Source organism: Heterocephalus glaber, unplaced genomic scaffold (assembly GCF_053883595.1).
Source record: "Heterocephalus glaber isolate CG9 unplaced genomic scaffold, H.glaber_assembly_v1.0 deba00001538, whole genome shotgun sequence".
NCBI classification, from domain to species: Eukaryota; Metazoa; Chordata; class Mammalia; order Rodentia; family Bathyergidae; genus Heterocephalus; species Heterocephalus glaber.
The window spans coordinates 19885922-19907802 of record NW_028258333.1 but is presented as its reverse complement, the minus strand read 5'-3'; the positions used below and the strand labels follow the sequence as shown (position 1 = coordinate 19907802).

The following is a 21881-nucleotide window of genomic DNA, read 5'->3' as shown; positions in this document are numbered from 1 at the left end:
GATACACAGTCACGCAGCCCAGAGTTTGGCAGCTAAGCATCTCTGGATCTCTGGCCTTCAGCACCAGGAGGATAATTCTTAAATCTACAAACTGTCTCATGCAGCACTTTTCCCCTCCTCCTCAAATAATATCCAATTACTGAGTGCTGTGCTGGGAGAGCCTGGGGAAATGCTAGAAGGAAACGCAGCTGAGAGCCACTGTGGTTTGACAGCTCTCCAGCTACTTTGAAAATATTTTGGCAAAAACAAGATTTTAAGTAAAACTGTTTCTTTTGGTAACATACCCAAAACTTCAGGTTTTACATTTTCAGGACTATGATTTGGGCCAAAGGGAGAAACAGGAAAAAAGAAAAGAAAGGAAAAAATGTAAAAGTTTTTTTGAGAGAAGATAGAATCTAAGGTGAAAGAACACTTCACATGAAATCCAGGAATGAAGGTAAGAGGAAAACATATGGATACCTATTAGCATTCTCTCCGCACTTCTTTACTAAAGAATTTACCCCTGTCAAAACACAGCATTCTCTTTTGCACTGAGATGGCCTGGAAAGGAGTCTCTGGGGATGGCCAGGCTAGAATTTGTGTTATTGCTTATTATAAGATGATCAATAGCAATAGAGGAGGGTCATACCACATGGGTGCTTTATTTCAGGCCCTCCTACATTAACAGACATACCAGGGAAGGAAATAGATAGTATTAATCCCAATCCTCAATTGATCCTTGGAGAATATGCCTATCTTTTTTTGATTTATTTCTTTCCTGATTGTATCCATGCATGAAATCCCTAATTTCTTGAAAATTTTAGATTCTTTCCTATGACATAGCCTTTGTAGAACCTATTTTCTCTGCTTATTCTCCAGATGATATAAGCTTCTTATGTTGTCTTTCTAGCTGTTTCCATATTCCATCATGCTCCAAATTCTACAAGGGCTTGTATGTGGAGCTGGCATACTGTTGGTATTCAATTTAAAAGTATCAGCCAAATGTCTAGCTGAATCTACCTCCCTTATTTTCTATTTTTCATTGTACTCCTAATAATCTGTTCCTTCTTTTTTTTTGGTACCAGGGATCGAACTCAGGTCCTTCTGCTTGCAAGGCAGGTGGTGGAACCACTGAGCTAAATCCCCGGCCCCAATCTCTTCCTTCTTTTGGTTCCCTTTATATTTCTTTCTTTTTCTCTATTCTTTCTTATTTCTTAAGCGTTAGAGTCCCTGACTAAAGCAAGGTTTGTAGAAAACACACTGTATACTAATACAAGGTGGTTCAGAGGTTATCTACTTAACACCCCCTTTCAATTTTTTCAGTGCAATTAATTGTTCAAGGTCACAGAGCTAGTTGGAAACAGAAATTAGATTAGAACCTGGTAATTTTGACTCCATATTTAGTTTTCTTCTCAATATCATTACTGTGTATAAAGTATTAAAGCAGAGAGAAGGTATCTGAAAATATTAATCATTTTGCTACAACACAAGTGTCCTATCACCCAAGAATTGGAGAAATGATTACTTCCTGGGTCACTCCTAAAAAGTTGCTATCCTAAGAATAAAACTTAGGCTCCAACTCTGCCTTAAACTTCCTTTGGATTTTAAAAATAATCCATCTACTCAAAGTGCTAATGGAAAAATCAAATTTGATATTTAGTTCCTAAAATAAGTACTTTTGTGAAAGTGAATGCAAAGCTTCAAAATACTATTAAAAAGGAGAGAAAATGATAATTTTCACAATAATGGTGATAATAATATACATAGTTAACTAACACTTTTCCATCACTATGTGTCCTGTTCTGATCTAGGAACCTGTATTAAATCACATGTTTTACTCATTTAGTTCCCTAACAACCCTGTAAGTTAAGTAATATTATTCCTACTTTGCCAATGAGAAGATGTATGCATGAAAATATGCAATAACTTCTTCAATGTCTCTAGCTAGTAAATGGAAAGCTGATATTTGAATCTGAACAACTTGCTCCAAAGCCAACACTGTGGAACACCTTTGTATTACTCAGCATTCCTGCAGCTGGGACACAATATCCAACCTCCAGAGCCTAAAGGAGGACAGATATAATTTAGCTCACAATTTCAGGGAATTCAGTACACCATCGGCAAGCTCCAAAGCAGGGACATCATAATAGAATGATGTAGCAGAGAAAAGCTGTCAAAAATAAATTCATTTATGATGTAACTAACATAAAGAATTCTGTCTGATGTCTTGGCTTATAGGGTGAATTGTTTATTTTACTTTTTTAGGGGTTCAACAATGTATGATTTTTATTCTATTGCTCTGAAAGCTTGTATTGGGGGAAGAAGAAAAAAAAGGAAAATAACTCAAGATTTTAAAACAGGGCCTCTCGTGTGCTTTTAAAAAACAAACAAAACCAAGTATCCACTAATTTGCTCAGCCATAGCAGACTTAGTAGTCCTGTATCTCAAAAAAGTTAATGGTTTTTAATGTGGGAGAGAGAAAACATCTACTACCCTTTTCCAGAATTTAAATAGAGGGCAGTAGACATTTCTTTACACCCAAAAACTATGGCAGCAGTTTAAATGTGACCAAAGTAAATGCAGAATGGAGATGTTTTAAACAAAGCTAGGACTCAGCAAATCTAACACACTAAAATCATGATTACGTATTGAAAGAAAATGGACAAAAACCAATAAGAATTTTGAGATTTTTCATTTGAAAGTAATCTTAATGCTATTAAATTCACAAATATGCTAATTTAAATAACCAATCCTATTTTATCTAAAACACACATTGCAAACACAAAAATATCTATACTTTCCACATGTCAGTACCCATTTGTATCATGGTCTGAAACAGGGAGAATAGATTTATTCCCCTTTATCTGCAAGTCAGTAGGTGTTTCTTTACAGTTAACTTTAGCAAAATTCATACAAAATAGTAATTAACAATGATCTTCTTTACTTGTTAGCTCACAAAGAAACACCTTCAAAACTGCATTTTGTTAAAGTTTCTGTACTAAAGTGTGGAAAAACTGAACTACACAAATATTGAAAAGTTAAAAATTCCTTAATTTTTTACTCTTGGTACCACTACCACAATTTACAGGGCAATATGCCTGACGTAATGAAAAGAAAAAGCTACAACAGATAAAAGACCTCAGGAATGTACATCTAATTGACACTACATTGCATTAATCAATAGGTACACTTTTTGCAAACTGTGGCTATGACAGTCCTGAACCAGAAGGGTTTCCTGTTTAAGCTGCAGTAACTTTTCTGACTATAGATCATTGTTCCTTCTAAGGCAGATTTTTACAGTTCCTCTGATGCATTTGGGACGACTGTCTCAAAGTAATCTGTAGCTTTCCTGACAACTCCTCGCTCTTTCTCCTGCTAAGAACTGTAGCCCTTTTCTGTTGTTTTTTAAAACCTTCTGCTACCATATCCACCACTTCCACCACCAGATCCATAACCACCACCATAAGGACTACCAGAGCTTCTTCCACCAAAACTGCCCCCTTTCATGGGTCCATAATTTGATTGCTGTTGACCACTATAATTTCCAAAGTCATTATAGTTTCCACCACCACCATAGTTACCACTACTGAAATTTCCTCCTTTATTGTAACCATCATATCCTCCTCCTCCACCATATCCACCACCCTGATTTCCATATCCTGGTCCACCACCAGCATAGCCTCCTCTACTAGTGTAACCAGGACCACCGCTATAGTTCCCACCATCACCTCCAAATCCATTATATCCACCATCAGCTGCTCCGTAACTACCTCTGCTTCCACCACCTCCACCACCATAGTCTCCTCTTCCACCAAAGTTTCCACCACGGCCAAAATTCCCTCCACCACCTCCAAAGTTTCCTCCACGATGCATAAAGTTGCCAGATCCACCTCCACAACCTCTTTGTGATCCAGCAGACTGCATCACTTGTTTAGAAAGGGCCTTTTTCACTTCACAATTCTGCCCATTAATAGTGTGGTATTTCTGAACAATTATATCAACTGTGTCGTGATCACCAAAAGTTACAAAAGCAAATTCTCTCTTTTTCCCACTCTGCCTGTCTTCCATAACTTCTATAGTTTCAATCTTGCCACACTTTTCAAAGTAGTCTCTCAACTTATATATTCTTCTGTATCTTCTTTAATGCCGCCAACAAAGATTTTCTTCACTGTTAGATGGGCACCAAGCTTTACTGAATCCTCTCTAGAAATAGCTCTCTTTGATTCCACTACACGCCCATCAACTTTATGTGGTAGAGCACACATTGCTGCATCCACCTCTTCAACACAAGAGCAAGTCACAAAACCAAAGCCCCTGGAGCGTTTTGTTTGGGGATCTCTCGTTACCACACAATCTGTGAGTGTGCCCCATTTCTCAAAATGTTCTCTTAAGCTATCATCTGCAGTTTCGAAGCTCAGACCACCAATAAACAGCTTTCTCAACTGCTCTGGTTCCTTTGAATAATGGCCCTCCTCCCCCCGGCGGCGGAAGCGACGGCCGGAGCCGGGCTGGGGGCGACCGGTCAGCGATTCTACCTCCATTTTGAGGCCAGACTCGCCTTTTCCAACTGGAGTTCAATATGGGACCAAGAGGAAGAGGTGATTTATTTAAGCCAACCCTTGTTCCAAATATTTTTTTTTGAAAGAAATCACATAATTTGTGCATTTTTCTATTCACTGAAAGAGGAGAAATGCATCTAGCTCTTTAAAAGTCAGATAATTTTGAAACAAGTTAGATTGTTAGAAATGAGTGGATACAGGAGAAGTGAAGAACATCTCCGTTTTAACCTAGTACAAAATTTCAGCAAATTATCATTTCTATTTATCCTGGTTCTTTTATGGAGCAATCACTAAGTATTAGTGCTACATAGGAGTCTATGGTCAGCTTGTGTCAGTGAGCTTATAAAGAATTTCTGACCATGAGCCAAAGAAACAGGAATGATACAGTGCTCCATTACATTCTCAGTGAGGAGTAAAGTCTCTAATTATGGCATTTGGTATTGTTCTTCATGTGAAATTTTGGTGCTATTATTAAATGTTTGCCCCTCTAAGACTCACATTGAAATTTAATTCTCTGTAACAGTACTAAGGGGAGGGGCTTTTGAGAGGTGATTAGACATGACAGCTCCACCCTCCTGAGAGGGATTTGTGCCCTCCCTCTCTTTCCCTTCTGTAGACCCTCATCAATGCCAGCCCTTTGATGGCGGACTTTCAAGCCTACAGGACTGTGAGAAGAAATTTCTATTTATGATAAATGACCCAGAATCAGGCATTCTGTTTGTACCAGCACAAAAGGGACTGAAACAGTTGCTCTGCATATCCAGAATTGCTGTTCATCAAGTACTGGATATTATCGCTTCTCGGCCTTTTGGCTAAGATCAAGTGAAGTATTGGATATTAATTTTGGACTGCAGGTTAATAGAGCTATATCTTTTAAGCAGTAATAACTATTTTAAAGCTTCTCCTTTTTGAATATGGAAAAATACATGTTAGATTTATTCAAAGATGATCTTATTGACATAATAAACTTAGAGTTAAAATACATTTCAAAATAGTCATTCATTAAGTTAGAGACTAAATTCTTTCTGGTCACTTTATTCAGATTGACTTCTTAATTAAACTATAAAAGTCTTTTCTTAGATCCAATCAGAAAATAGCCCAGGATCTATAGAAGCCAACTTAGGTGATCTTGATTTACAATGGGATTTCTTTCCTCAACACTACTGAATTTTGAGTTGGCTCAGCTTCATGTGGGGCCCACTCCTGCACATTATTAACAAATCAGCAATATCTTTGGTCTCTATTCCCAAGAGAATAGTGACATCCTTTTACTCAGTTTTGACAAAAAAAAAAAAAAAAGGTTTCCAGATGTTGCCAAATGTTCCCTAGAGGAAAAGATTGCCACACATCTGTAGAGTACAGACACAAACTTTCCAGTCACCCAAGAATTTAGGCTCATAACCCCATTCCTGGAGGAATCTGTGTCTCAAGGAAACTGTATCTCAGAATTTGGTTTCTTCACTGCTTCTATAGGTAAGTTCATGTGAGTCCACTGATGTGGTCTGTTGAAACTAAATAGTTAAAGCAATAATAATAAACATACAGTATGCTGTACATGCATTGTGGAAGCTTTACATTCTGTAAGGTCTGTTTTGATTTGGGCTCCATTTAGTGCTTCACAAACTTCATTCTATTTTAGCTGTCTTGTCAAATGATTTTTAGAAGGATGAGAAGTGGTCAACCATATTTTGTAGTTATTTATAATTTTTAATAATAATAATGCTTTAAAGTTATTTATAATTCTATCAAGTTAGACATCTCCCTATCAAGTTACCAGAGGTATATGTTTCAGGTTTAATGAGGTGAAGAACTTTAGCAAGTCTATTTTCTGTATTTAAACTTTATATTGAAGACATATAAAGATAGCCAATAGCTGAGTGACAAGTGAGTGATCTTTTTCAAGTAATTCAAGATGTTCAACGTTTATCTGTTTTTAAAATTATTGGAAGCACAGTAACAGCAATCTAAAAACCATTCATACTCATAGATATCAGAGTAAATTTTCTAGTTTACCAAAAGACATTACTAACAGGGCTCCCTAATGTGTGTGTCAAAAAATTCTTCTCTCTATGTACATATTTATCTTTGAAAGTTATGTTCCACAGAGTACCAATCCTCTCATTTCTTCAGGATTCCAAACATGGCCCCATAAGACCAGCTGCCAATCTCGATTGCCACAAATAATTAACCCCAACATGAAATATTTGAAATATGTAAAGGTTAAAAGATCATAAAAATGAGACCATATGTCCAAACATACCATGTATGCTTTGGCAAGGGAAATACATGTGTTACGACAAATCTTAACCAGTCTGCCAAGGAATTAGATCAAAACCAGTGCAAAAAAGATTTTTTTCATATAAGCTAGGTATTTCCCTAGCGCTTAGCCCAGTATCACCTGTGATAAAAGAAGCCAATCTAACTGGCAAAGTCATCCTCCTGGAAGGAAAAAAAAGGCCTAGAAACCTGCTTGGGGACATAGACTGCCTTGATCCAAATCCTGGCTCCACAACTAATTCTGTCAACATCTTAATATGTTGGCAAGATGGCCAGATCCTTAACATCTCTGGGCCTCCATTTCCCTTTTGTAAATGGAAATGATTATATCTTTCTTCTGGAATGTTTTGAAATTTAAACAAGAGAAACTGAAAGTGTTTAGGACTTTTCCTGGCAAATATTGTGAATTATTGTTCTTAAAATGAACAGCCAATCTCAAGAATGCTAATATTTTGGTGCTCATTCTTGTTTTACATTATGCTTCAAGAAAACACTAATCTGAACAGATGCATACAGTTTTGTCAGCTGGCTTCATTACAAAGGCCAGGCTCCCCCTCTAACTGAAAGAAGGAAAGCATGCATCCCTCAATGTAATCATTTACAAGCCTGTGTGCTTCCTGGGTGGGCCATCTGCACTAGTGTGGGGTTTATCTCACTGATGGGAAGTAGAAAGAAATCTTCTTGAATATCAGCATAGGAAGATCTGTAAAAACTGGAGATGCTGGAGGAAGCACCTTCAACTCATATATTATTTGTGTTCAGTTACTTAGTTTGTTCCCCAACTTATTTTGGTTGCATGAATAGATTATAAAACTGTCAACTAGAAAGAAAATACTTTTAAATACCCAGAGTTTGAGCTTAGCTATTTCACACTTCTCATTCTTCAGAGCCAATCATATAATGTTTGTTATACCACTATGTGTTCAAATCATTAAATTAAAAGGAAAATTGAAAATTTTAAATTGTTAACATAAAAATTCACTCTAATATTTAGCTAAGTGAATGAGTATTAGCTTATGTTTCTCAAACACATAGTTACTTATCCTTTTAATCCCTTAATAAATATCTCATAAAATATTCCAGACATCCAAAAATGTATCAAGAATGTAAACATATGTTTCCAGAGTGTGAAGGCCTTTAGGAATTCCACCTTTACTCTAGGGTCTCAAGTCCAACTTCACATCTTGGTTCCATACACACAAACCTAAGCCTCTGAGTATAAAGATTGTTAAATGCCTTGAATGAATCTAAAGATTTGGAAAAAGTTTCCAACTCTACTTTTTTGTGAGTTTAAGTGAGCCATACATTTTGAAGACCTGTAAATATTTCATTCAGCACATTAAATGCTTTTAGTGGGAGGATTTTTCAGAATATCTATTCCCTTTATTTTTTATTAAAATGTACTCACTATTGTATTAGAATTTTTATATTTTTATTTGATACTGTACACATATTTGTCTCTGTCCCCACTACTAAATAAATACAAAATGAACATAATTGTTATGCATTAATAATTATTATAAGGACACACATGTTTTCATGGTAGAAAGTAATTTATGTATTTGAATGTATTATCAGTAGTTCTACAATAATACTTCAGAGAAAATTAACCATTTTGTTGTTACTAAGTGAATGTGAGCCCTAAACCACACCATTCTATTCTTTCTAAGGGACTTCTATGATATTTCCACTATTTATAACTTCTTTCATTTTGCTGTAAATTTGTCTTAGAGGACACATATGTTTCAGAGACCAGAATGTACAGATGTACAGTCTGGCAGATCCATTTAGCTTTCTTCATCTCACCTGACGTATATTCAGTTAATTTCTCTCTTCTCTCTCTCTCTCTCTCTCTCTCTCTCTCTCTCTCTCTCTCTCCCTCGTACTAGGGATCAAACTCAGGACTTTGCATTTGCCAGACAGGCATGGCACCACTGAGATACATCCTTGGCCCTCCTCTCTTTCTCTCTCTCTCTCTCTCTCTCTGTGGGTGTGTGTGTGTGTCTGTCACTGTCTGTCTATCTGTCTCCTACACCCCCAAGAATTTCAATTTTTTTTCTACCAAGCTAACAATTAGGCAATCAGAAAATGCTGTGTCAATGATTTTAGTTTCCCAGAATTTGGATGAAGTTTGGGATATTTATCATCAGATGCTATGTGTTGCCTTGGTAACCATCATTGATAGATGCTGACTTACACTTTTCTGTGTGTGCTCCTGGCCAACTAAAGGCTCATTAAGTGATAATGCACCCTGTCAAAGTCTTCCTCTAAAACTTGCACTCCAGCTCTAACACCACTGTCCTTCCCTTCAGACTTGCCTTGGGCCTTCTGCACAGGAGATGTAGGAAGGTGTTACTCGCAGTTTCCCGAGGAGGAAACTGAGGTTCATAGAGATTCAATTTTCTGAGCCTAAATAGTGATAGGACCAAACGGACTCCAGGGTGCATGATACTTAACTATGCTACACTGCACACATAAAGCCCAATTTTGTGAGGTAAATGATTTGGAGATGTTTAAGTGGTTAGAGTTACACAGACTACTTGTGGGAGGCTTAATTATTACATTTGTAGGCCTTCCTGGTAAGTAGTAACTATTAAATATATTTGCCACTATCACAACAATGGTATCCTCAAAATTGACCTACTTAGGTGTCACAAGTATAACATAACTACCATGTGTACAGTTCCTGGATCTAGATTTGATAAGGGGACAATTAACTTAAAATACAAGCAAATCTAAGCCAGAGACAATTTCTATGGTCAAACTGGAGTGGTATTTCTGACATTCAGTGAGACCGTAGTAATTTCAAGAAATGAAAATATTTATGTAACTCTATTCCATATAAAGCAATGCTAAATCTTTGTAGCACTCATTAGCACTGAACTTTTGTTCTTGATGTAAGCTTCTTCACCTCCATATAAAGATACTAAACTATGAGAAAACCATTATTTCAGACACAGACTCCTTATAGAATTTGCATTATTTGGATAAAGACTTGACAGAAATATCCCTCTGTAATGTCTTTTGAAAAAGAATTTCTTGGGCAAATAATAATATAAATAGTGTTAAAAGAAGAATGTTTAAACTCTCCAAGGTAATGCACACTTTTAAATATTTTAGACTCTTCCAGTAATAATAACCACATCTAGAAAGAATTTCTACTGAGAAGTACATTCTATTGGCATGACTCTATTTTCATCTCATTACAGATTTTTAAGTATTTTAAAGACTATTATCATCTCAGGAATATGTCATAGAAAAGTTATATCATTGAATTTTTAGGTGGATTTATGAAATTGTGGAAGAAATTAACAAATATTTGTGGCTCTACAGTGTGTTTGTTTATCTACATGACTACTTCCTATTTAGGAAACTCATAGTATTAAAATCCTGGGAAATCAGGTAAAACTTTTTGGTAGTACTGAATTAGAACATTTTTAATAAATTTTCTTTATACATGAAGCATTTCAAATGTTTCATATATGTGTGTTTATAAATTTGAGCTAAATACAAAGGAATACTAGTATATTTCCATAACATCTCTGTAATTTAAGATTTAAATTTTTCTGGTCTTACTGTATGAGGTTTTCTGATAGCCCAAACTTAAACTTTTTCTACAGGAGTGGAAATGTTCTATATCATCAGTCATAGATCCTCTTTGGTTTTTTGAAATATTCAACAAGCCTCAAACAACATTTATTGCATGTGCAACCTACCTTCTATATTCTTGTTTTGGATATCACCCCTTTGCTTCCCCCCCCCCTTCCTCACTGAAGTAACATGAGATCTAAATGGCATCTTCCATTTTCTTAGGTGATCCCACAGCTTTGGCACAAGAGTCAAGTTGTCCTTCAGAGGAGAGTGCAATCCTGACATTTAGAAAGAAGTCAGGATATGTGAAAGAGAGAGGCAGAGAGAGCAAGATATGGAGAAACTGAAAACTGAGCAAGAGAAATCAAATCCGAGTGAGAAACAGGGAGCTGTAGAAAAGGATGGAGTATCCCAGGCTCCTAGGGCAGAGAAGCTGAGCCAGTCCCAGCACCCGGAAGGAAGCTCTCCCGCTGCCATCCCAAGCTCCTAGGGCAGAGAAGATGAGCTGTGTGGGCACCAGAAGAACCCCTCCCGCCCGTGGAAATGAGAAGACACATGAACAAGCCTGAAAAACAGACTTCTGGATCACCTACAGCAACACCAAAGGGAAGTGAAATGGAACACTCTGATACTCAAATACCGGGACTCTCTGAACTGGCAACAAAAGAGGATCTGGGAAACATGAAATCAGAAATAATTACTCAGATAACAGCAAAGATTTTGCTCATGGTCCAGGACATGATTAATCAATCTAGAGAGGACACAGATAAAAAAAATAGAGGATCTGAGGAATATGATGGAATCCCAACATAGGAAACAAATGGAATCCATAAAACAGTTACAAACAGATTTCCAGGAAATCTGTCGAAACCCCATCGAAAGTTGGCACAGCAGAATGAACCAATGTGAGGACAGAATTTCACATATAGAAAATAAGATTGCAATTAGAGAGGAGGAAAAGAAAAATTGCTTTAAAATTGTAAGGGAACATGAGAAATCAATCCAGCAGCTGCTAGACAATGCAAAGAAGAATAACATAAGACTGATTGGAGTCAATGGAGAAACAGGAGAGAGCGAAGATGACATTAAAAAAACTGTTCACAGAAGTGATGGCAGAAAACTTCCCAAGGAGGAGAAAAGAACTTGACATACAGATAAGTGAGGCATATAGTTCTCCAGCTAGCCTTAATCAAAAAAAATCTACACATAGGCATATAATAGTTAGGATTCCAGAAATCCAACAGAAGAACAAAATTCTACAAGCAGTGAGAGAAAAGAAACAAATCACATACAAAGGAAAGCCCATCAGAATCACAGCAGACTTCTCAATGCAAACCCTCAAGGCAAGAAGAGCTTGGAGTGATGCATTTCAAGTCCTAAAGGAAAACAGCCTCCAACCCAAATTAATGTACCCTGCAAAACTATCTTTCAAAATTGATGGAGAAATAAGACACTTTGATGACAAAGAGCACCTCAGGAACTTCATGAATTCTAAACCGGCATTCCAAAAACTTTTAGACAATACCCTAGGAAAAGACAATGAGGATCAAAACCCCAGGAAACCCAGCAGGATGAATCCATTGAGCATGACAAATTAAATGCAAAGGGGGAGAATCCAACAAAAAGAAAAAGTCATGACAAGGCTTTGAAAACTTCTAACTTCATCTCCCTAATGAGTGTATAATTCAATCTTATTATTATACTGATTAGTATTTTTCTGATTCTAGAGTTGCACACCATTCCTTTTACTATACTGGCTATTTATCATCTTCTTATGTCTACATTTTAATTGGGTTGTCTATTAATGAGCTCTAAGAATTCTTTATATATTCTGCTCATAGGTTATATGCATTGTAAATATGATCTGTTTAAAGACTACTTTTGATTTTAATGATGCCATTTTAAGTTCTAAGTTTTGATGGAATCTCATTTAGCAATTTCTTTCTTTTATACATCATGTTTTTTGTATCTTAGGTAGGTCTTGCCAACCCTGAATTCATAATCATTTCCCCTTATAATTTCTTCTTAAAGTTTTATACTTTTAGGCTTTCTTATTTAGGTTCATAGATCCCTTCAGTTATTTTCATGTATGGAAAAAAGGGTTGAGGTTAATTTTATATGTACAGATACCAGGTGATCTAGTGCCATTTGCTGAAAACACTATCTCTTCCTCGGCTCTTGAATTGAGTTTATATTCTATAAAATGTTAATGTTAAATAATCTTTCAAAACTCAGTGAACCATATATGTGTGGTTCTATTTCAAGATTCTCTATTTTATTCCAATAATATACATGCTTTTCCTTACACCAACACTGCCTTGATTGCTGTAGCTTTAGAAGTCTTAAAATTAGGTACTAAATGTCTTCCAACACTGTTGGTTTTTTTTTCTTTTTTCTTTTCTAGGTCATTTGTACTCCTACATAACTTTTAAATTTCAATATCCAATTCTTCATTTACAGCAAGTATACACAGACCTGATTTTTTATATATACCTTGTGTTTTCTAATCCTGCTAAATTCAAATACAAGTTCTAGGGGCTTCTAGAGATTTCTTAGTATTTTCTCTGTAGATGATCATTTCATCTTCACATAAAGATTTTGCTTCTACCTTGGCAATCCCATCCTAGTTGTGTCATTTTATTGCCAGACTACTTTGGTAGGGCCTAGGTTTCAAAGTTTAATGGACAGATAAAGAGTAAGCATATCTGCCCTTGTTCCCCACCTTAAGGAGAAAGCATTGTATCTTCTCCATTCATATAAGGCATTCTCACTGAAAGTATGGAGTACATGTCTTTAATATGTTCAGAAAGTTCTGTTGTACTTCTAATCTCCTGATAGCTTTTACTATGAACAACTGTAGAATTTAGTCCAATAGTTTTTCTCCAACTAATGAGAGGATCATATGGCTTTTTGCTTTCCTCTGTTAAAATGATGACTTTTGAGGGTGGATCTTCCAATGCTGAACCAAAACTGCCATCCCTATAACAAAACCACTTTCTACATATACTGCCAGATCTGACTACCAATAGTTTGTTTTGTTAAACAAATTTCTACCTACGTTCATATTTTTTTCTTCTATTATCATTTTCCAGTTTTAGGATTAGCACAATGTTGATTTCCTAAAATGAGGGGAAAAGTGTTCCTTTTTTTATTAAATTCTTTTATTGGTACATTGTAGGTATACAACACAATTACATTTCTCTTCGGGAATTGTACCTTTACATAATGCAACTTGGTTCTTATTTTTTCCCCAATCCTAGCCCTCCCTTCAGGCCCTCCACCCTGCCTATTTACAAAGACTGTATTTCCATTTTTTCCATTTCTCATCAATTTTCCTTTCCCTTCTTTCCTTTCCCCTGCCGCTCCACCTACCCCTACCCCATTGGACCTTTTCTTCCTATTTTGCATTATTGATTATTCATTCTAATCATTGGTACATTTTAGGTATACAATATAATGACATTCATCATTGGAAATTTGCACCTTTACATAGTCTCTCTTGGTTCTTATTTTTCACCGTTGCCCAGCCCTCCCTTCAACCCCTCCATTCCTCCCTATTTACAAAGATTTTGTTCCTGTTTTTCCATTTTCTCATATTAATCCTATTCCCTTCTATCCTTTCCCCTAGCCCTCCCACTTCCTTCCCCTTTGCCCCTTTTCTTCCTATTTCACCTTACCTATTATACATTTAGTCCTTATTTACACTTACAGTTTCTCACACCAGAGAAACTATTCAGTATTTATGCATGTGTGTCCTATTTATTTCACTTAGGAGTATTGCCTCAATGTGCATCCACTTAGCTATAAATATCTCTAATTTCTCATTTTTTATGGCTGAGTAGTACTCCATTTTATAAAAAAACCACATTGTCTTTATCCAGTCTCCAGTTGATGGGCATTTGGGCTGTTTCCAAGTTTTAGCTATTACAAACTGTGCTGCTATGAACATGGGCACACATATATCACTATGGTATGATTCTTTTAATTGTTTGGGAAAGATCCCCAGCAGTGGAATAGCGGGGTCAAATGGGACTTCCAGTCCTAGTTCTTTGAGGTATCTCCATACTGATTTCCACAGTGGCTGCACCAGTCTACATTCCCACCAGCAATGGAGCAGGGTTACTCTTTCCCCCACAGCCCCGCTAGCATTTGTTATTGGTGGATTTCATGAGAGCAGCCATTCTTTCTGTAGTCAAGTGGAATCTCACTATTGTTTTCATTTGGACCTCTCAAATGACCAGTGATGTTGAACATTTTTTCAAGTATTTATTTGCTATTTCTACTTTTTGTCTGAGAAATGTCTGTTCATCTCAGATGCCCATTTTCAGATTGGTTCTTTAAATTTGGGAGGTCTGACCATTTTAAGTTCTTTATAGATTCTAGATAGTAGACTTTGTCTGAGGAAGAGCAGGGGAAGGTTTTTTCCCACATTGTGGGTTGTCTCTTCACACTGCTGGTGGTTCCTCTTGCTGTCCAGAAGCTTTTTAATAAGAAGAGATCCCACTTGTTGATTGTGCTAGTTCCCGGGTAACTGAGGTTTTGTTCATAAAATCTTTTCCTACACCAATGTCTTCAAGGGTTCTACCTAACTTCTGTACCAAATGGTTCAGAGTTTCTTTCTTAATATTTAGATCTTTAATCCATTTTGATTTTACTTTAGTGCATGGTGAGAGATACAGGTCTAGTTTTAATCTTTGGCAAGTTGAAGCCCAATTTTTCCAGCACCATTTATTAAAGAGGCTATCTTTCCTCCAGTGAGGGTGTTTGGCTCCTTTATCGAAGATGAGATGGCTGAGTGTGTCTGATGTTGTTTCTGCATCTTCAAATCTGTGCCACTGGTTCGCAGGTCTGTTTCTTTGCCAGTATCATGCTGTTTATATCACAGTAGCTTTGTAGTATAATTGCAGGTTGGGGATTGTGATACCCCCTGCCATGTCTCTGTTACCTAGAATTGCTTTTGCTATTTTGGGTCTCTTCTTGTTCCAAATGAATTTTTGGATTGTTTTCTCAAGGCCCATGAAGTATGCTCCTAGAATCCCAATTAGAATTGCATTAAATCTATATAGCAGTTTGGGAAGTATGGCCATTTTCATTATATTAATCCTTCCTACCCAGGACCAGGGGATGTCTGTCCATTTTCTATCATCTTCAATCTTTCTTTTCAGAGTGCCATAGTTTTCAGAGAAGAGGTCTTTGATTTCTTTCATTAGGTTGATTCCTAGGTATTTCAGTTTTTTGGATGCTATTGTGAAAGGAATTATTTGCCCTATTTCTCTCTCAGTGAGTCTGTCATTGATGTAGAGGAAAGCTACTGATTTTTGTGTGTTGACCTTGTAACCTGCTACTTGACTGAATTTGGTTATTAAGTCTAGAAGACTGTTGGTGGAGTTCTTGGAGTCTTCTATATACAGTATCATGTCATCTGCAAAGAATGACAATTTGACTTCTTCATTACCTATCTTTATTCCTTTTATTTCTTTCTCTTGTCTAATTGCTGTGGCTAATGTTTCTAAAACTATATTGAAAAAGAGTGGTGATACTGGACATCCTTGTCTTGTTCCTAATTTTAGTGTGAAGGATTTCAGTTTGTGACCATTTAGTATGATACTGGCTGTTGGTTTTTCATAGATGGCTGCTATCATTTTGAGGTAGAGACCATCTATTCCAATTTTTGTAGGGTTTTATCATAAATTCATGTTGGATTTTGTCAAATGCTTTTTCTGCATCTATGGAGATAATCATATGGTTTTTGTCCTTGGCTCTATTGATACAGTGTATTACATTGTTTGATTTGCATATGTTGAACCATCCCTGCATCCCTGGGATGAATCCCACTTGATCAGGGTGTATGATCTTCTTGATGATCTTCTGCATTCTGTTTGCCATTATCTTATTAAGGATTTTTGCATCTATGTTCATTAGTGAGATTGGCCTATAGTTCTCTTTTTCAGTTGGGTCTTTCTCTGCTTTGGGGATCAAGGTGATGCTTGATTCCAGGAATGAATTTGGTAGTATTGCTTCCCTTTCAATTTCATTGAAGAGTTTAAACAGTAGTGGCAGCAGTTCCTCTCTAAATATCTTATAGAATTCAGCAGTGAAGCCATCAGGGCCCAAGCTTTTCTTAGTTGATAAGTTTTTAATTACATTTTCAATTTCATTGGTTGATATTGGGTTGTTCAGAATTTTTAGGTCTTCTTCATTCAACTTTGGTAATTCATATGTATCTAGGAATCTGTCCATTTCTTCTGTGTTGTCCATCTTATTGGTGTCTAGGTTCTGGAAGTAGGTATTGATGAACCTCTGGATTTCTGGTGGGTCTGTTGTAATTTCACCCTTTTCATTCCTAATTGCATGGATTTGGGCCTTTTCTTTCCTTTTTCTGACAAGGTTGGCTAAGGGTTTGTCAATTTTGTTGATTCTTTCAAAGAACCAACTCTTGGCTTCATTGATTTTTTTTGTATCATTCTCTTAGTCTCCATTGCCTTGATTTCTCCTCTGAGCTGTATAAATTCCTCCTTTGTATGAGCTCTGGGGTTGTCCTGTTCTTCTTTTTCTAGAAGCTTGAGGTTCAGCATCAGTTTGTTTAATTGGGCTCATTCTGTTTTCCTAATATGCGTATTCACTGCTATGAATTTCCCTCATAAGACTGCTTTCATTGTGTACCATAGATTCTGATAAGCTGTGTTGTCCTTGTCATTTAATTGAAGGAACTGTCTGATTTCTTCTTTAATTTCCTCTGTGTCCCATTGGTTATTCAGAAGTGTGTTGTTCAATTTCCACATGTTTATGAAATTTTTTGAGTTTCTTTTGCTATGGATCTCCAATTTCATCGCACTTTGGTCAGATAATATATAGGGGATAATTTCAATTCCTTTGCACTTACTTAAACATGTTCTATGTGTGAGTATGTGGTCTATTTTTGAATGACCCATGTGCAGCTGAGAAGAATGTGTATTCTGATTTTGTGAAGTGGAAGACTCTGTAAACATCTGTTAAGTTCATTTGTTCAAGAGTTTGATTGAGTTCTAGTATTTCATTACTTATTTTTAGTCTAGTTGATCTATCTATTTGTGACAGTGGGGTATTGAGGTCCCCCACTACAATTGTATTAGTGCATATATGACTTTTCATGTCTATTAGTATTTGTTTTATATAGTTGGGTGCACTACTGTTTGGTGCATAGATATTTGTGATTGTCATCTCTTCTTCTTGGATTCTTCCCTTTACAAGGATGTAGTGTCCTTCCTCATCTCTCTTAATCAGTGTTGGTTTGAAATCTACTTGATCTGCCAAGAGGATAGCTACTCCTGCTTTTTTTCAGGTTCCTGTCACATGGAGTATTGTTTTCCACCCTTTAACTTTCAGTCTATGAGTTTTCTTTTGATTTAAGTGTGTTTCTTGTATGCAGCATATTGTTGGATTTTGCTTCTTGACCCATTCTGCCAGTCCATTTCTTTTGATTGGTGAATTGAGGCCATTAACATTGATGGTTATAACTGAAACATATTGACTTGTCATTGCCATGACTTTTTCTTTTTGTTGGGTTCTCCCCCTTTACATTTAATTTCTTGTCATACAAGATGGGTTCATTCTGCTTTGCTTCCTGAGGTTGTGATCCTCAGTGTCTGTTCCTAGGATATTGTATAAAATTCTTTGGAATGCTGGTTTGGCATTCACAAAGTTCCTAAGGTGCTCTTTGTCCTGAAAGTATCTTATTTCTCCATCCATTTTGAAAGCTAGTTTTGCAGGCTATATCAATCTGGGTTGGAGGCTGTTTCCTTTTAGGGCTTGGAATATGTCACCCCAAGCTCTTCTTGCTTTGATGGTTTGTGTTGAGAAGTCTGCTGTGATTCTGATGGGCTTTCCTTCGTATGTGATTCGTTTCTTTTCTCTCACTGCTTGTAGAATTTTGTTCTTCTGTTGAGTTTCTGGAATCCTAACTGTTATATGCCTATGTGTAGATTTTTTTTTTGATCAAGGCTATTTGGAGTTCTATATGCCTCACTTATCTGTATGTCAAGCTCTTTTCCCCTGCTTGGGAAGTTTTCTGCCATCACTTCTGTGAACAGTTTTTTTATGTCATCTGCACTCTCTCCTGTTTCTCCATTGACTCCAATCAGTCTTCTGTTATTCTTCTTTGCATCATCTAGCATCTGCTGGATTGATTCCTCATGTTCCCTTATAATTTTGAAGCAATTTTTCTTTTCCTTGTCACTAATTGCAATCTTATCCTCTAAATATGAAATTTTGCCCTCACATTGGCTCATTCTGCTGTGTAGACTTTCAGTGGAGTTTTTCATGTCCTGGAAATCTATTTGAGTCTGTTTTATGGATTCCATTTGTTTCTTATGTTGGGATTCCATCATGTTCCTCAGCTCCTCTCTAGATTTATTGATCATGTATTGCACTAGGGGCACAATTTCTCCTGTTATCTGAGAAATTATTTCTGATTTCCTTTTTTCCAGATCCCCTTTTGTTGCCAGTTCAGTAGGTCCAAGTGGTTGAGTATCAGAGTGTTCCATCTCATTTCCCTTTGGGGTTGCTGGAGGTGATCTGGAAGTCTGGTTTTAAGACTTATTTATGTGTTTTCTCATTTTGACTGGGGCGGGGGGCTGTTAGCACCTGCATGGATTACCTCCTCTAAGCTGGGAGAGGTGGGACAGGGGCTGGGAGCAGCAGTAGGGATGGTGGCCCAAAAGCCCTTTCCTGTGGGCTGGAAGCAGCGGGAGCGATGGTGTCTGGGAAGCCCCTTCCTCTGGACCAAGAGCAGTGGGACAGAAGGTGGCCCAGTAGCCCTTTCCTCTGGGCTGGGAGCAGCAGGAGGGATGGTGGCCAGGAAGCCCCTTCCTCTGGACCAGGAGCAGTGGGACTCAGTACCGTGCTCTGGTGGTCTGGTAGTCTCTGTGTCTTTGTAGTGTGGAACCAGGTGGCTGTCTGCAGAGGGGTGATTCAGCATCTTCTGCGTGACTCGAGACCTCAGTAGGGCATGCACAGACCTGCCTGTCTGCAGTTGGCTGATTCGGCATGTTCCATGTGACTCAGGACTTCAGTAGGATGTGGGCAGACTTGCCTGTCTGTAGCGGGGTGATTTGGCGTCTTCCACGGGACTCAGGACCTAGAAGTGTTCCTTCTTTTTTCTGCTTTAATTGTTTGATATAATTTATCAGTTAAAATGTATATGAGCCTGCTGTTGTCATATAGGTAGGTTTTCAAGCTAGGAATATACTTTCTTTAATAGGTGCTATTCAAATTTTATATTTCTTTCCAGTGTTAGTTTCATTAATTTGTCTTCCAAGTTACTTCTTAGAAGTTGTCAAATTTATTTCAGAACAGATTTTTGTAATATGCTTTCTATATCCTTTTAAATTCTGTAAAATCTGTGATAATGTCTTCTAGGTCTTGATATTGTAATTTTAAAAATGTATAATTGACATTGTGTAACAGAAAGAAAAGGTCTAAAGGAGCAGGGGAATTGGGAGGGGTAGGGGAAAGGAAAAAAGGGAAAAGAAAAAATATGAGAAAAGGAAAAAAATGAAAACAAATTCTTTGCAAATAGGGAAGGGTGGAGAGGGTGAAGGGAGGGGAAGGGAAGGGGAAAAAAATAAGAACCAAGATGCATCATCTACAGGTACAAGATTCCAATGATGAATATAACTGTATTTTATACCTAAAATGTACCAATAAACTTAATGGGAAAAAAATAAAAATAAAAATAATTTTTTAAAACATAGATTAAAAGCTACCCAAAACTTTTCTCTCCCTAGGCATGGTCTTCATCATTTATGTGTGTGGGGGAGAAAAATTTCTTTTCCAATAAGTTGTGGACTTTGGAATTTTGGCTGTGGACTTATAGAGTGCTATATGGTGATTTTTGGATGTTTAACCAGCTTGAACTTTATTTGGACTTTTTCTCTTTGCTAGTGAGTTTAAAACTCCCCTTAAACTTTTCTCCAACTTGTTGGGAGTTCATTTGAGAATCCCTTGCAGTCAGACTGCTCTTCCTTCCAGAAAGTCAGACTGAGGCAACTTGCAACAACTGTTTTGTCTTACCCTACAGAAAAAAGCAATCAGACACTTGCATTTGTGTTTTTACATGCTAACTAGAATTTGGGACTATTTTGGTCATCCTTTCCTCTCTTCTTTCATGGGTGCACATAAGAATTTGAGAAAGGTGCCTTTACTAATGTGGATTGTGGCTTCTAGGAAGACCTATGAGTTTCTAATACTTAGTGAATTTAAAATAGACCTTAAAGGAGTAGCCATGTATTGCTGCTAATAAAAGTTCCCTAAATGACTGGATAAACAACAGAAATTTCTCAGAGCTTTCTCTGCCCTAGGCCCCAGGGCACAATCTCTGACTTACCATGTCTGGAGGTGATCTCTTTTGCAGGAAAGGGCCCTAATTTGACTGTTGACCTGTTTTCCTCTCTCTTTCAAGGAACTAGATAGCAGTGGTTTAAATCTCTTTGTTTGCTAGCAATACTTCCTTCTCTAAACATGATTGTTATGGCTCAAGTCGATTGTAACTTGTGCTTTGAGAGTACCTACTAGAGTAAGAATATGAGTTCCCTGAGGAAGATAAGATTGTGCACTGGTAAAGGGTAGATAGTCCAGTCTGGTTTTATTTTCTGATTCTCTCTCCAGATGGCAGCTACCTACCCTGGAGAGCTATATACCTTGGGGAATGCCCTGGGGATGCCCTAGGGGGCACAGGAATCAAGCAGAGACTTATGGGATGCCATATTTGTTTCTCTTGTTTCAGATTAGGAACTCCATATCAGAACTTCTTACTCCTTTGAAATGTATTAAGGAACAACTTAGTATTTCTCCACACCCAAGAGTGGTGTGCTTACCTCCTAAAACCAAGTACAGAGAAGAAAGTACTATGATGCTATCTCACAATTAGAATTATATTGCAAAATAGAGAAAATGGTCAAAATCATGTTGAGATTTTCTTTACATTAAGAAGTAATTCTTGCTTGTGTTCAAATGTAAATGTGGGACATAGAAAAATGAGAGACACCTCACCATTCAGACATTCAGTACCTCTAAGCTTGAGGCTATTCCTTGCCCTTTAAAACCTGAAAACAAAGTTTACAAGACAACTTTAAGCCTTGACCACCAGATGCTGAGGGTGGAGTTTCTATGCCAACCACAATAAAAACCTCCATGAAGCTATATCCATCCTTAGCTAAGTTGTTCAGGTCCCTCAAAGACAACATGCTTTGCAGGAAGTAAATGGCAAATATGGGGCTACCTGTGTTCATGTGTCTTTTTTCTCTCAGTGATCTAAGACAGATTAAATGAGACCTAAAAAAGTTTTCAGATGACACTGATATGTACATTGCAGTCTTTAGAGGACTTACTCAGACATATGGACAACATTAAAAAGATGTAATGTTGGTCTTAAATCAAACATTGATTTCTAATGAGAGACAAATAGCATTACAAGCTGTTACTACATGTAGAGACAGA

At 37.1% G+C, this 21881-nt stretch overlaps 1 long non-coding RNA gene and 2 pseudogenes across 1 annotated transcript; 2 read left to right on the top strand and 1 right to left on the bottom strand.

Annotated features, from left to right (window-relative positions):
- The first annotated feature begins 166 nt into the window (after nucleotides 1–166).
- Nucleotides 167–20144, top strand: LOC147824496 (uncharacterized). Its single transcript, XR_015442213.1, has 2 exons — nucleotides 167–436; nucleotides 10629–20144. It is a non-coding gene; the product is annotated as an uncharacterized LOC147824496 (long non-coding RNA).
- LOC101721829 (heterogeneous nuclear ribonucleoprotein A3 pseudogene) lies at nucleotides 3299–4520 on the bottom strand (annotated as a pseudogene).
- Nucleotides 5331–5466, top strand: LOC147824497 (U2 spliceosomal RNA; annotated as a pseudogene).
- Nucleotides 20145–21881: the final 1737 nt, after the last annotated feature.